This window comes from Lutra lutra, chromosome 17 (assembly GCF_902655055.1).
Source record: "Lutra lutra chromosome 17, mLutLut1.2, whole genome shotgun sequence".
NCBI lineage: Eukaryota > Metazoa > Chordata > Mammalia > Carnivora > Mustelidae > Lutra > Lutra lutra.
This window is the reverse complement of record NC_062294.1, coordinates 44,541,678-44,555,388: the sequence shown is the minus strand read 5'-3', so window position 1 is coordinate 44,555,388 and position 13,711 is coordinate 44,541,678. Positions and strand designations below refer to the sequence as shown.

The window sequence follows — 13,711 nt, the reverse complement described above, 5'->3', positions numbered from 1 at the left end:
TAAATAATATAACACCAAGTAGACAATGCAAAGTAGTGGAAAAGGAAATAAGTAATTACTAGATAAAAATGGAACAATCCTGAGTAAGTGAAAAAATTGAATTTAGATACCCAATACACAGCAAAGCAAATTTAAATTAGATTAAAAGTTATGTATAAAAGAAAATTGAAATATATAATCCTGGCTCTCAATGATTTACAAAGCATCTGGGGAGAAAATGCCTCTAAGATCCTTTGGGGGATAAGGCTGGACACCTCATGCTCCCTGATTTTAAAGTATATTATTGTTTTGATATAGTAATCAAAACAGTATGGTATTGACATTAAACCAGATACATACATCGGTGGACCAGAATGGAGACCCAGAAATAAACCCACACAACACAAATCCAGAAATAAACTATGGCCAACTAATTTCAATAAAGGAGCCAAAAATCAACAAAAGGGAAAGGACAGCCTCTTTAATAAATGGTGTTGGAAAAACTAGACAGCCACATGCAAAAGAATGAAACTAGATTACTATCTTAAACCATACAAAAAATTAACTCATAATGGATAAAAGACTGGAACGTAAAACCTGAAACCATAAAACTCCTAGAAGGAAAGAGAGGCTGTTAGCTCCTTGACATGGTCTTAGATATGATTTTTTGGATATAACTCCACAAGCAAAGGCAACAAAAGCAAAAATAAATTGAGTGGACTATATCGAACTAAAAAGCTTCTGACTGGGACACCTGGGTGGCTCAGTTGGTTGGGCGGCTGCCTTCAGCTCAGGTCATGATCCCAGCGTCCTGGGATCGGGTCCCACATCGGGCTCCTTGCTCGGCAGGGGGCCTGCTTCTCCCTCTGCCTCTGCCTGCCATTCTGTCTGCCTGTGCTCGCTCTCTCTCCCTCTCTCTCTCTGACAAATAAATAAATAAACTCTTTAAAAAAAAAATAAAAATAAAAAGCTTCTGACTAACAAGGGAAATCAACAAAATAGGCAACCTACTGAAGGAGAGAAAATATTTACAAATTATATACCAGATTAGAGGGCAAATGATAATATGTAAGGAAGTAATACAACTCAATAGCGAATAAACATTCTGATTTTAAAAATGGGCAGAGGTTCCTAATAAACATTGCTCCAAAGAAGACATACAGATAGCCAAGAGTATGTGAAATGATGCTCAGTATTACTAACCATCAGGGAAATGCAAATCAAAACTACAATGAGATACCATCTTACAACTGTTAGAGTGGTTATTATCAAAAAGATAAGAAATAGGGACACCTGGGTGGCTCAGTCAGTAAAGCGGCTGCCTTCGGCTCAGGTCATGATCTCAGGTTCCTGGGATCGAGTCCCACATCGGGCTCCTTGCTTGGCAGGGAGCCTGCTTCTCTCTCTCCCTCTTCCTGCCACTCTGCCTGCTTGTGCACTCTCTCTCTCTCTCTCTCTGTCAAATAAATAAATACAGTCTTAAAAAAAAAAAAAAAAGATAAGAAATAATGTGTGAGAAGGATATGGAGAAAAAGGAACCCTTTTGCCATGCTGATAAGAACATATATTGGTGTAGCCACTATGGAAAACAGTATAGAGGTTTCTCAAAAAATTAAAAATAGAATTACCATATGATCCAGCAATTCCACTTCTGAGTATTTACCCAAAGAAAATGAAAACACGAATTCAGGATGATAAATGCACCCCCAAGTTCACTGCAGCATTGTTTGCAATAGCCAAGATATGGAAACAATCTGCGTGACCAACAATGGAAGAATAAAGATTACCGGAATATTATTCAGTCATAAAAAGAATGAAATTTTTCCATCTGTGACAACATGGATGGACCTTGAGGTCATTATGCTAAGTGAAGTATGTCAGACAAAAATAAATACCATATACTTTCACTTACACGTGGAATTTAAACAAACAAATAAAAGCCAAGCTTGTAGACGCAGAGAACAGGTTGGTAGTTGCCAGAGACTGGGAGTGGGGGTGCGAAATGTGTAAAAGGGTTCAAAGGTACAAACTTCCAGTTATAAAACAAATTAGTCAGGGGTGCCTGGGTGGCTCAGTGAGTTAAGCCTCTGCCTTCAGCTCAGGTCATGATCCCAAGGTCCTGGGATGGAGCCCGGCATTGGGCTCTCTGCTCAGCAGGGAGCCTGCTTCCCCCTCTCTCTCTGCCTGCCTCTCTGCCTACTTGTGATCTCTGTCTGTCAAATAAATAAATTAAAAATCTTTATAAAATCAAATAAAACAAATTAGTCATGGGTAGTAAATAATACTGCACTGTATATTTGAATGTTGCTAATAAACTAAATCTTAAAAATCCTCATCACAAGAAAAAACTACGTATGGTAATGGATATTAACTAGACTTACCGTGGGGTCATTTCAAAATATATACAAATACCAAATCATTACATTGTACTTCTGAAACTAATATAAGGTTACATGTCATTTATACCTCAATTTTTAAAAAATCCTTTAGGAACCATCAAAAGGCCTTTAGTTAAGTGCTTTATACTGTAATTGATATAGAGGTCCCAAGAATGAAAAGTAGAGGAGAAAGGGAGCTAACATTTATTGAACTTCTGATGTGTACCAAGTGTTCTACACATATGTTATTTCATTCTCAATATTAAGTGAGAATAAGAACCTCTCATTTACAGGTTAAACAGCTCACAAGTGGTGCAGCTGAGATCAGAAGCCACATCTAATACTAGAGCCCATGCTTTTTACACCATGTTACAGTGAGACTAGCACAGGTAAAATAAACTGAGATATGATTTTTTTTTATTCTGAAGAAGCCAAAATTTAAACCAAACAGTTAATTAGACTAGATGGCAAAGATGAAAAGGCAAAAACTATCTGACAAAGGACAGCAGAAGGTAGGGGGAAGAGGAAAGTGCAAATAAAAAAGAAATAAATATGGAAAGAATAGTAAAAGGTACCGTAAAAAGCAGAACTGATTTGACCAGAATGTTATTAAAATAAACATTTTAGATGATAGATACCTATATCTATATGTAAGGCTATACCTATTTTTTTAATGTTTTAAAGAATTTATTTATTTGGGAGACAGAGAGTGAGCAATTGAGAGAGAAAGAGCACAAGCTGGGAGTGAGGCAAGGGAGAAAGAGAAACAGGCTCCCTGCCCACGGTTGGGAGGCAGAGGGAGAAAGAGAAGCAAGCTCCCTGCCAGATGCTGGCTCCGTCCCAGGATGCTAGGATCATGACCTGAGCCGAAGACAGATGCTTAACTGACTAAGTCACCCAGGCACTTCTTTTTTTTTTTAATTTTAAGTAATTTTGACACCCAAGTGGGGCTTGAACTCACAACCCCGAAATCAAGAGTTGCACACCCCATACTGAAAAAATAAAATTAAATTAAATTTTAAAAGATTAGAATTTTAAATTTAAAAAAAAAAAAAAAAAAAGCTGCACACTCCACTGACTGAGCCAGTCAGGCGCCCCCTACCTAATCTTTATATCCCCACTTCTAAAAATGTATTTGAGGAGACTAAGAATTAAAGAAAAAAAATTCTAATCATACACAATTGTCATAGGTAACAGGTACTCAATATCATAAACATAGGCTAAAATTATTACTATGACTGATCATTATTTGAAGTGCTCAGATTCCTGGCAGTCAATGCAAAAGGGAAATACTATACAATGGATTATATGGTTCCTATCTGTCTAGGACTATTTACAGGAGATAAGCAAGATCTTGTTGAGATAACCTTAAGAAGGCCTAAAACAACTGAGAGGTTCATGTTATTAGAAGATTCACCAAATTTGGGACGCCTGGGTGGCTCAGTTGGTTGGGCGGCTGCCTTCAGCTCAGGGCATGATCCCAGTGTTCTGGGATCGAGTCCCACATCGGGCTCCTTGATCGGCAGGGAGCCTGCTTCTCCCTCTGCCTCTGCCTGCCTCTCTGTCTGCCTGTGCTTGCTCACTCTCTCTCTCTCTCTCTCTCTGACAAATGAATAGATGGGATCTTTAAAAAAAAAAAAAAGAAGATTCACCAAATTTCTACTCAATTATAAAGTGCAATTCAATCTGAATCACAAAAGATGCTTGAATGTAACAAAGCTATTTCAAAAAATTTAAATGCAGAGGAACACAAACAGCCAAGACACTCTTGGGGAACAAGAGGTAAGAGGATTTGCTCCAAACATTACAACACCACCGTGAATAAGATAGCATGATATCGAAGCAAGAAGAGAAAAACTGAGCAGTGGAACAGAATATAATGTCCAGAAATAGATGTAGACATATATAATCACTTCATTTTTTACTAAAATGGCACTACCGATCAGTGTAGAAAAGATGAACTTTACAATAAATGATACTGGAACAACTGAATACCTATACAGGGGGATAAAATGGAATTACACCACTACCTACAGAAATCAATTCCAGGTAGTGTAAAGACCTACGTGTTAGAGTCAAAGGCTGCAGAGTTTTTAGAAAGAACATAAGAAAATCTTTATTACCTCAAGGTAGCAGAAATTATTTCTTAAATAAACATTAACCACTGAAAAAGATTTCATAACATTTAAATGCTAAACCTCTATTCATCAAAAGGCACAAAAATGAAAAACCAAACCAGAGAAGAAGAAAATAGTCACTATTATACAGAAGACATATATATAGATAGGTATCTATAGCTATAGATATAGACATATAGATATATATGTTTTAATCAGAGAAAAAGAACCCAATTGAAAATTGGAAAAACATTTTAAGAAGCATTTTGCAAAAGAAGGCAACCAACTGGGCAAGAATTGGTGTCCATTTTCACTGACAATCAAGGAAATACCAATTAACTGTGTAATTAATAACATTAGACATCCACCAAATTGGCAAAAATACAAAAGTATGATGATGCCAAGGTTTGGCATAGATGTGGAGCAAAAAGAACCTTTATAAACTGCTGATACAAGTAAAAACTTGCTCAATATTTTTAGAGAACAGTTTGACATTGTCAGTAAAACTGAAGACATACAAACTAGATTCCTCACCAATTTAATCACAATTTTAGCATATATGCTAAAGAAATGCAAGCACACATGTACCAAAATATGTGCACAAAATATTTAGAGTCACATCACTTGTAGCAGTTAAAAACTGGAAGAAAGTCACATATCCATGAAAAGTAGAATGGGTAAACAGTAAATTGTGATGTTACCATGAAAGACAATATATATACAGCAATGGAAAAAAAAATGAACTGTAGTTATAGGAAACATGAATGAAGCTCATATTTTTATGAAAAAGGCACAAAAGAATGTCTGTTCATACAAAGAAAACACATAAACTAAACCTTCTATGATTTTGGAATTCATACACTAAAGTTCTAATGAAAGGCAAAGAAATGATCACAGTGGTCACCACCAGAGGAACACAATTAGTTTGTGAATGTGGAAAGGTATATCGGAGATTTCTTTAGAGATGGTTGTATTCTATTTCTTAGGTACTCCCTATTGTGAGTGTTTACAATTATGTATTAAATGACACAAATGAGTAGGATATGCCATTTCTGTATCTAATTTGAGAGAAAAAAAAAAGCCACAGGCATTCAAATAAATATGCACTTCTAAAAATGTTTCAAATATTAAATCATGTGGGAAAATACTTAAATATAATTTTATGTAAAAATGGCTATAATGGTAAATTCTGAATGAATTCCATTTTTAAAAATCACATTTTATATATGTACCTAAAACAGACCAGGAAGAAAATACCAAAAAATTAGCATTGGTTTTAACTGGGAATTAAAATTTTCTTCAAAAGATGTACTTCTGAAATTATTTAAAATAGTCATGTCTTACTTTTATAAATAGAAAGAAACAGCATTTTTTAAAAAAGCATAAAGGAAAATTAAACCACTTGACAAATTAGTAAGAGAAAATCAGTTGCCTGTGAAGGCTTAGGGTTTGCAGCCAATCCTATATTCTCAAAGGGGAAATTCCAGGGATCAAGTCACCGGATAGGAAAGAATTTTCAACAGGAGAAAAAGCAAGTCAAGTCCTGACAAAGAAAGGGGGATTTCCGGAAACAAGGGGAAACAAACTACCTTGCAGGAGCCTGGTGGATGTTCAACAGCCATTCTTTACTCCACTCTGGAAGCCACTGCGCGCTAATCAAAGCAGAGCTGAGGAAGAAGACAGGAGTCAGGAAATATCAGGTTCTTCTGGGAGCCCAGGTCAACCAACCCCCGCCACGCATAAATGTAGTCAGGCAAGACTAGGGCATCCTGTTCAATACCAGCATCAAGACAAGAGCAGGGTCACTGCAGTTCTGGGCAGGTTCTGTCCCTGAGCCCACAGAGGTCCCCCGGGAGCAGAGCGCTGGAGTCACAAAGGCAGACAAAGGCGCCCCACAACTACAGTGCTCGACGGACACATAGTCCCACCACTTCACACCACGGGGACACAGACACCCCCAAACCTAAACACAACGGGCTACACATGGTCACACAAGCATACACACCACGGGAACAGAACAGTCATAATCGCAGTCATAGGCACCCCACTCACTCCCATTCCCACTGCCACACTTCATGGGGACACAGTGACAACAATGAATTGACACGCACCCTACACCAATAATATCACAAATACATACGCCATGGGTAAACACAATCACAGATCTCACAGTTAAGGCATCCCACACCCACAGTTCAGCAAATGGTCATAAACTAACACGCACGAAGAAGACACTCATCTTTACAAACGCGGTCAAAGAACACTACACTCGCAAAAACCCCGTCACACAATTAAACCTCATCACACATGAACAATCATAACCTCAAATCAAGCCCTCCTCCCCGCCCTCACAGTTCCGTACACGCTCACACTGACACAGAGACACAGTCACATTAGACACACACCCTCCTCACAATCTCCCCTGCTCAGCTGGCTCCCCCACACACCCCTCAGGGGCCAGAGGTTCCAGCCACTCCGCGCCAACCCCGGCTCCAGGCCACCTCACCTACGCCTCCTTCGATAGGGTCAGCACCCCTCTACTCTACTTGGAGCTACTCAAACGCTGCAGCTCCCGCAGCACCCGAGGCCGTTTGCCCGAACCCGCCAGAAGATCCCGCCTACTCCTCAGGAGAGGGGCTAGTTCTCGCGGGAGGGAGCACTGAGCCTAGAGGCCTCTGGGAGATGTAGTACAGATGTAGCGACCGGTTGCTAAAAAGCGGTCTCCTGGATATCTGGACTCTCCGGTAGCAAAGAGCCTGGACTCAGCCAAAACTGCGTCTTCCGGCTGAGTAGAGCAGCGAGGCTTCTGCGAGTTTCAGCTGATTAGGACTCCGTCGACCAAACTGTAGTCAGCCTCCTCCGAGCCCTTCTCTCGACTAGGTCTCGTCCTTGACCTGCTAACCCTAGTTCAGCAAGAATCCCCCTGCTTTTGATATTTAACCAAGCTCCTCTTAGTAGTTTTCTATCCACTGACTCTTTCACCGTACCCCTTGGATAAAAATCCTAGCTATTATTAAATAATGAGTTGAGTTCAGTCTCTCTTATCCATTGCGACAGTCTTCAATAAAGTCTTCCTTACCTGTTTAACTTACCTGGTGCAGTTTTTCGTTGACAAAGCCCCCAGGGCAGCTCTTTGACGACTCACCCTGCAACACACTGGGCCCTAAGCTTCCTGGGAAATGCAGTCCTGGACTTCGCGATGTACCTGGCCAAGGTAAGCTGGGTCCTCTAGGCACTGAGGCGAGGCTCTGGCCGCACTTAAGTGCCCTGGGGGATGATGCTCAGAATTCCGCTTTGCCCTAGAATACAAACAGATGCTCTTGAGGCAGGATGCTGCGGACCTTGTCTAAAGAACATACCCAAACGGGGACCTGAGCATCTGTGACCAAAGCAGCCTGGGGAGTTTGAAAGGGAGGAATCTTCAAGCCCAGTCATGTATGTGAAAGTGGACAAAGGAGGTCCCATGTGAGACAGTGGTGAGATTACGTGTGTGACTGGTTGAGGGGGGAGGGAAGATAGTTGAGTTAAAGAGAAACTGCATGTGGGTAAAATTGATGAGTGTAACGGAGTGGTGGATCAAGATTATGTGTGGCTTAGGGAGGCTGGAAGGTCACATCATGGGTGTGTGTGGTTGAGGTACTTGAGTGCAGCTAGTGTCACAACAGCGTCTGAATTCCTGCCAGTATGAGTATTTGCGTGATTACCTGAATATAGGTCATCTCAGCATGGGTGCCTGATATGGGGGAGGAATCTGAACCCTACAAGCCTCATTTTCTCTTCAAATTATTAATAGGGTATGTCTTCCTGGAGCTTTGGTTTTTAAGAGGGAAAAACTAAATTTTAATTTATATAATAAATAACTTTAGCATTTTTATATAAACGCTAAAGATTCCAACCCTTTGTTCTGGAATAGAATAACAAATCAGTATGACGTATTAAACGGGACATATTTTGCTATAGGGGTACCTGTTTTGTCTATAACCTTGCCCCCAGACATTTACTCTTTTCTGTTCTTTGGGAATCATTGGTAGAGTAATTGTTCGGAGATGTAATTGTTCAATTCAACCAGAAGTATCAACCACAATTAAAAGATGTTCAGAGGATGCTGTACAGGGATGTGATGCTGGCGAACTAGAGCAAACTGGTCATATTAGACATGGATAGCTCTCTGTATAATTCAACTTTTGAAAGTAAAGTGTTGTCTCTTTTCCATTTCTGAAATATTTAGAACCTTTACATAGCGTAATAGATTCAGCTTTGAGATAACAAGTTTCAGGTATCCTCAAGCTCTCTGCCATATAATTGTATATGCTCAGCCTTTTAAGGTAAATGGTATATACTTTATTCCTCTTTATGTGGTGACTTTGGGGTATGGTGCTTGAATTAAAATTCAGTCTTATGTCATTTTCCTACATATAGGCTATCACATCACCAAACTGGATAAAATCTTTAAGTTGGAACAAGAAAAGAGGCCATGGGTAGTGAATAGAGGAAATGTAAATGAAGTTCTCTCCAAGTGAGTGACTGAGAACCAGGCAGATATGCTTGGGTTAAGGCAGAACACAGATGTTCAGTGAGAGAGCTGACACCACTGAAATGTTTTCCAGGCTTTCCTTTATAGGCCCTACTCTCCTTGAGTCTTAGCTGTGTGAATCCTTCTGTCATCATTCTTCTTCTATCAGTGCCCTCTTTTATTTAAGTAATCCTAGAGGACCATATTCTCTTCATTGTCATAGTCTACATATGCAGTCAGTCCTTCACAAATCTGCAGTCTTGGATGCCTGGCTCAGTCAGTTAAGCATCTGCCTTCAGCTGGGGTCATGATCCCAGGTCTTATCAAGTCCCACAGAGTCCTACATCAGTCTCCTTGCTCAGTGGGGAGCCTGATTCTCCTTCTGCCTGCTGCTCCCCTGCTTGTGCCCTCTCTTTCTGATAAATAAATAAATAATTTTTTAATCTTTAGTCTTTCAAAACTAGTATTGTTGCACACTGAAGTTTCTTTTTTTATTACATTCCATTTTCTATCTTTCTATAACTAAAAGCTTCAGGATTATATTTTACACCTGCATTTCCAATTATCTATTTCCCATAGCCATATTTCAGCAACTTTCATCGCCTCTTGAAGCTACTAGCTTAGAAATGATTGCTGCTTTCCTCCTAGCTCTCTTTTCAGCCAACCTTTTTTATTCACAATTGTCTATGAAGGAATTATCTCATTCATCTTAAATATTTAAACAAGGTTATAGTGGAAAAAAGTCTCCCTTTCAACGATTTCTCTTCTCCATCTGCATCTACTCTGACTAGTTTCATATGTAAAATTCTTTGAGTAATTCTATATTTACAACAACATATCTATGTATATAAAGCCCCTCATCTTTATTTTTCACAAATGTTAGTATACTATAAAGCATCTGGTTTTTTTTACTCACTATTATTTCTTAGAAGACATCCCATATTAATACATATTTATTATTCTTTTGTATGGTGGAATTGTGTTTTGTGGTAGGGAAATTGTCATACTTTAATAGCATATAAGTGAATATTTAGTATGTTTTCGGATTTCTACAATTCTGGAATAATATATATACTCGGTTTTGTATAGATGTGCATGCACTTTTGTAACAAATTCCTTTAAGAAGTGCTGGGCCAGAGGTTATGTATAAATATTTGCAATCCACATTAGATGAATCACTTTCCATTCCCACCAAAAAATTTATGAGACTGCCTATTTCCTGTTCCGGTCAAACACTGTATTTCTTCATTTAGCATCTCAGTGTGACCTAGTGAGCCCTTTATCTGTGCCTGGTTCTATTCCAGGGAAGCATCGGTGATTCCTCAAGGAGTTTACATTCTAGTAAGGGAAAGTGGCCAATGAACGTGTAAATGAAATATATAGCATTCCAGATAAAGGTAACCTCTGTAGAGAGAAGGAAAGCTTAAAAATGAGATAGTGCCAAAGGAATTACATTTTTTAAACTTTTATTTATTTAAGTAATCTCTACACCGAATGTAGGGCTTGAACTCACAACCCTGGGATCAAGGGTAGCATGCTTTTCTGACTGAGATAGCCAGGCACGCTGGGCGTTGCAATTTTATTATATTTTATTTTATTTTTGGAATTGCAATTTTAAATAGAATAGTTAGGAAAAGCTTAACTAAGAAGAAAATATTTGAGCAAACCAAAAGGAAGGAGTAGCAACATTTGAACATATTTGGATAAAGCAAAATTTATAAACAGAGAAAACACCAAAACATAAATGCTATGGGTTGGGCACAAGCCTGTATATTCAAGGAGCAGCAGGGAGTCTGCTTGGGATTCTCTCCTTCTCCCTCTGCCCCTCCCTCTGTGTGCCATGCATGCATGAGCATGTATGGCACATGCTCTTTCAAATAAATAAATAATCTTAAAACCCAAAACTATGGAATGAGCAAGTTTTAGGGGGTAGATAAAGAATTTTGTCTTTAATCTCCTAAAACACTGAGATAGTCCATGTTAAAGAGAAATATTTGCATGTTGTCAGTACCTAGGTATCATTTATAGTACTGAGAGGATGAGAATTCTAAGGAAATCTATTAGGGTAAGACTAAACATAGTAACATGTTGTAGTGGGTTGAATAGTGGCACCCCATAGGTATGTCCATATCCTAAACCCCAAGATCTGGGGCGCCTGGGTGGCTCAGTGGGTTAAGCCGCTGCCTTCGGCTCAGGTCATGATCTCAGGGTCCTGGGATCGAGTCCCGCATCGGGCTCTCTGCTCAGCAGGGAGCCTGCTTCCCTCTCTCTCTCTCTCTCTGCCTGCCTTTCTGTCTACTTGTGATCTCTCTCTGTCAAATAAATAAATAAATAAAATCTTTAAAAAAAAAATAAACCCCAAGATCTGTGAATGTGACCTTGAGGTAGTTTTGGGTAACGTTGGGGTCCAGATCAATGGTTAAGGAAGAATTCTTATTAAAGCATGGGGACAGGACCTGTGGCAGAAAGAGATGCATTGCAAGTGGGAGGGGTGACTGATTATATACTTGGGAGTTGGGGGAGGTAAGGAAAAGGGAGGTTTCCAAAAGGACTTTCTATCTCAAATATTTGTTGGTGGGCTGCCAGTCATAAAGAAATTTAATTTTGTTTAAATTCCCTTTTGCCTCTGTTTCCCACATCACTCGTGGAGGGGAAGGTGATGTTAAGGTTCTAGGAAATTGAGTTATAGGTCTCTTAAAGTTAGGTTATTGATAAGAATGATTTTTCTTGATTATCACTAAGATATTTGTAAATTGATGGAAAATCATGTCCTGAAGAACTGTGATCTTTATCAGTTAACCATTTGTTTTTCCTTTCCTTTAGTTTCAGTGCAGCCAGAAGTGCCTGAGGAATGTCAAAATATCCCACCAGGGAGTTGGGGGTGGGACCATGTCAGCTCGTGCTTTGTCCTCAGCTTTGTCCTTTTGCTCCCTCATCAACCTTACTTGGTAAAAGGGTCTTTGCAGATGAAATTAAGTTAAGGATCTCTAGGTGAGTTCATCCTGGATTACCTGTGTGTAACCTAAATCCAATTTCAAATGTCTTTATAAGAGAAGATGAAAAGACATACAAGAGAAGGCCATGTGAAGACAGAGGTAGAGATTGAAGTTATGCAGCAACAAGCTAAGGACCCCTAAGTTTAGTTCTTCTTTTTAATCTCTTGGGAGCATCTTGATTTTTTTTTCCCTGTCTTTTCATATGTCTTAAAATTTTTGTTGTTGTTGAAAGTCAGACATTTTGTTTAGGACAGTAGTGTGCAGAAAAGCCTTAACCTAGCAGAACTGAGAATTTTTATCCTTAGAAGGCTTGCTTGCACAGTTAGTGCTTGGCTTGCATCTAGAATTTAGTTTTCCAGAGCAAAGTCCTGCTATCCTGATAAGAGTGGCTTATCTGCCTATTTGTGCAAATCACACAGTTTATATTAAACACCTGCTTTCCTTCTGAAATTCTGGTATGCACACTTGGTAGAAGCTGCCTATGTGACCAGCCCACAATAAAAACTCTAAGTACTGAGTCTCTAATGAGCTTCTTCCCTAGTTGGCAACATTTCACATGTTTTGTCATAACTTGTTGCAGGGGAAATTAATATCTTGTGTGACTTTACTTGGAAAGGATCCTGGGAACTATGCATCTGGTTTTTCCTGGACTTTACTCCATGCATCTTTCCTCTTTGCTAATTTTGCTTTGTATTGTTTCACTGTGAGTTCTCCTAATGAACATTCAACTTTGGAGGGAGTATTGATCTGGGGGTCCCACAATACAGTAGTAACTGAGGAAAATAATTTTCATCCCTGAATGGGCACACTTTTCCTTTGGCAAAGCCTTTATTTAGTGTGGAGTTTTAAGTTAATTTGATGAAGAGTTTTAACAACTAGCTAGATAAATTCATACAATTTGATTTGTACTTTATATAAATTTCAAAGAAATTTAGTTATCTAAATAGATAACTAACAACCAAGATATTTGTGGGGTCCCCCAATCCAATAGGGGCCACCAAATTTGGGGTAATCTGGTGGAAGCCAGATGCACAGGCAGTGAAAGAATTCACCCAAGGCAGAACAAGGGAGATAGAAGTTTATTGACAGCAAAGCAGACTGCTGTGAGGCAGGGCTGGGGGTCTGTAGTTAAGGGGAGAAGATGAGAAGGTAATGGAAAGTATGAAATTTTCTTTTTTGGTACCTGTATCCACCCATTGGTCAGCTAGTGCTTATGATTCTTTTCAAATGGGTCTCCTGAAGGGCCTGTTTGTATTCAGCCAGGGAGTTACTGTGGGCCCTTCTATTTTACTCAGGTTTCCATTGTTCAAGTTGATTGCCTAAAAGCGGCCTCTACAATATTTTTACTCTAATAGTCAAGCGGAATAGTGGTCAGCTAGGGACTGGGATCAGAAATATCGCATGCACAAACCATTTCTTCTTGAGATACCAACAATGTACTCTTCATTAGTATTGAGCTACACTGAACTGACCGTACACATTCTATGCACTTTTCTTCAGGTATTTTACAATAAAAATATGTTTTGCACCTATTTTACAATTAAAAAAATCTTCAAAAATTATTTTTAAAGGCTGAATTTAAAAGGACTGGAAAAAATTACTCATCTTCCAGAAAGTTTAGACATACTGTCCATCTAAAGGATGAGCTCAGAGAAAAGGAAGCAAATTTTAAAAGCTGGCAGGTATTAACTTCAGGGGGGAAAAAAAGGCCAAGAAATGAACAACATT

At 39.1% G+C, this 13,711-nt stretch overlaps 1 protein-coding gene across 3 annotated transcripts in view; it reads right to left on the bottom strand.

The window, feature by feature from the left end:
• LOC125088414 (zinc finger protein 345) overlaps window positions 1-13,711 on the bottom strand; it is a 124,758-nt gene that overhangs the window by 63,135 nt on the left and 47,912 nt on the right. The window contains exons 4-5 of one of the 3 annotated variants that reach the window (XM_047709557.1): window positions 7,567-7,773; window positions 6,064-6,141 (exon numbers count right to left, since the gene is read on the bottom strand). The gene's annotated coding sequence lies outside the window, so the exon portion shown is untranslated. The other 2 variants (XM_047709561.1, XM_047709558.1) reach the window with 2 other exon arrangements.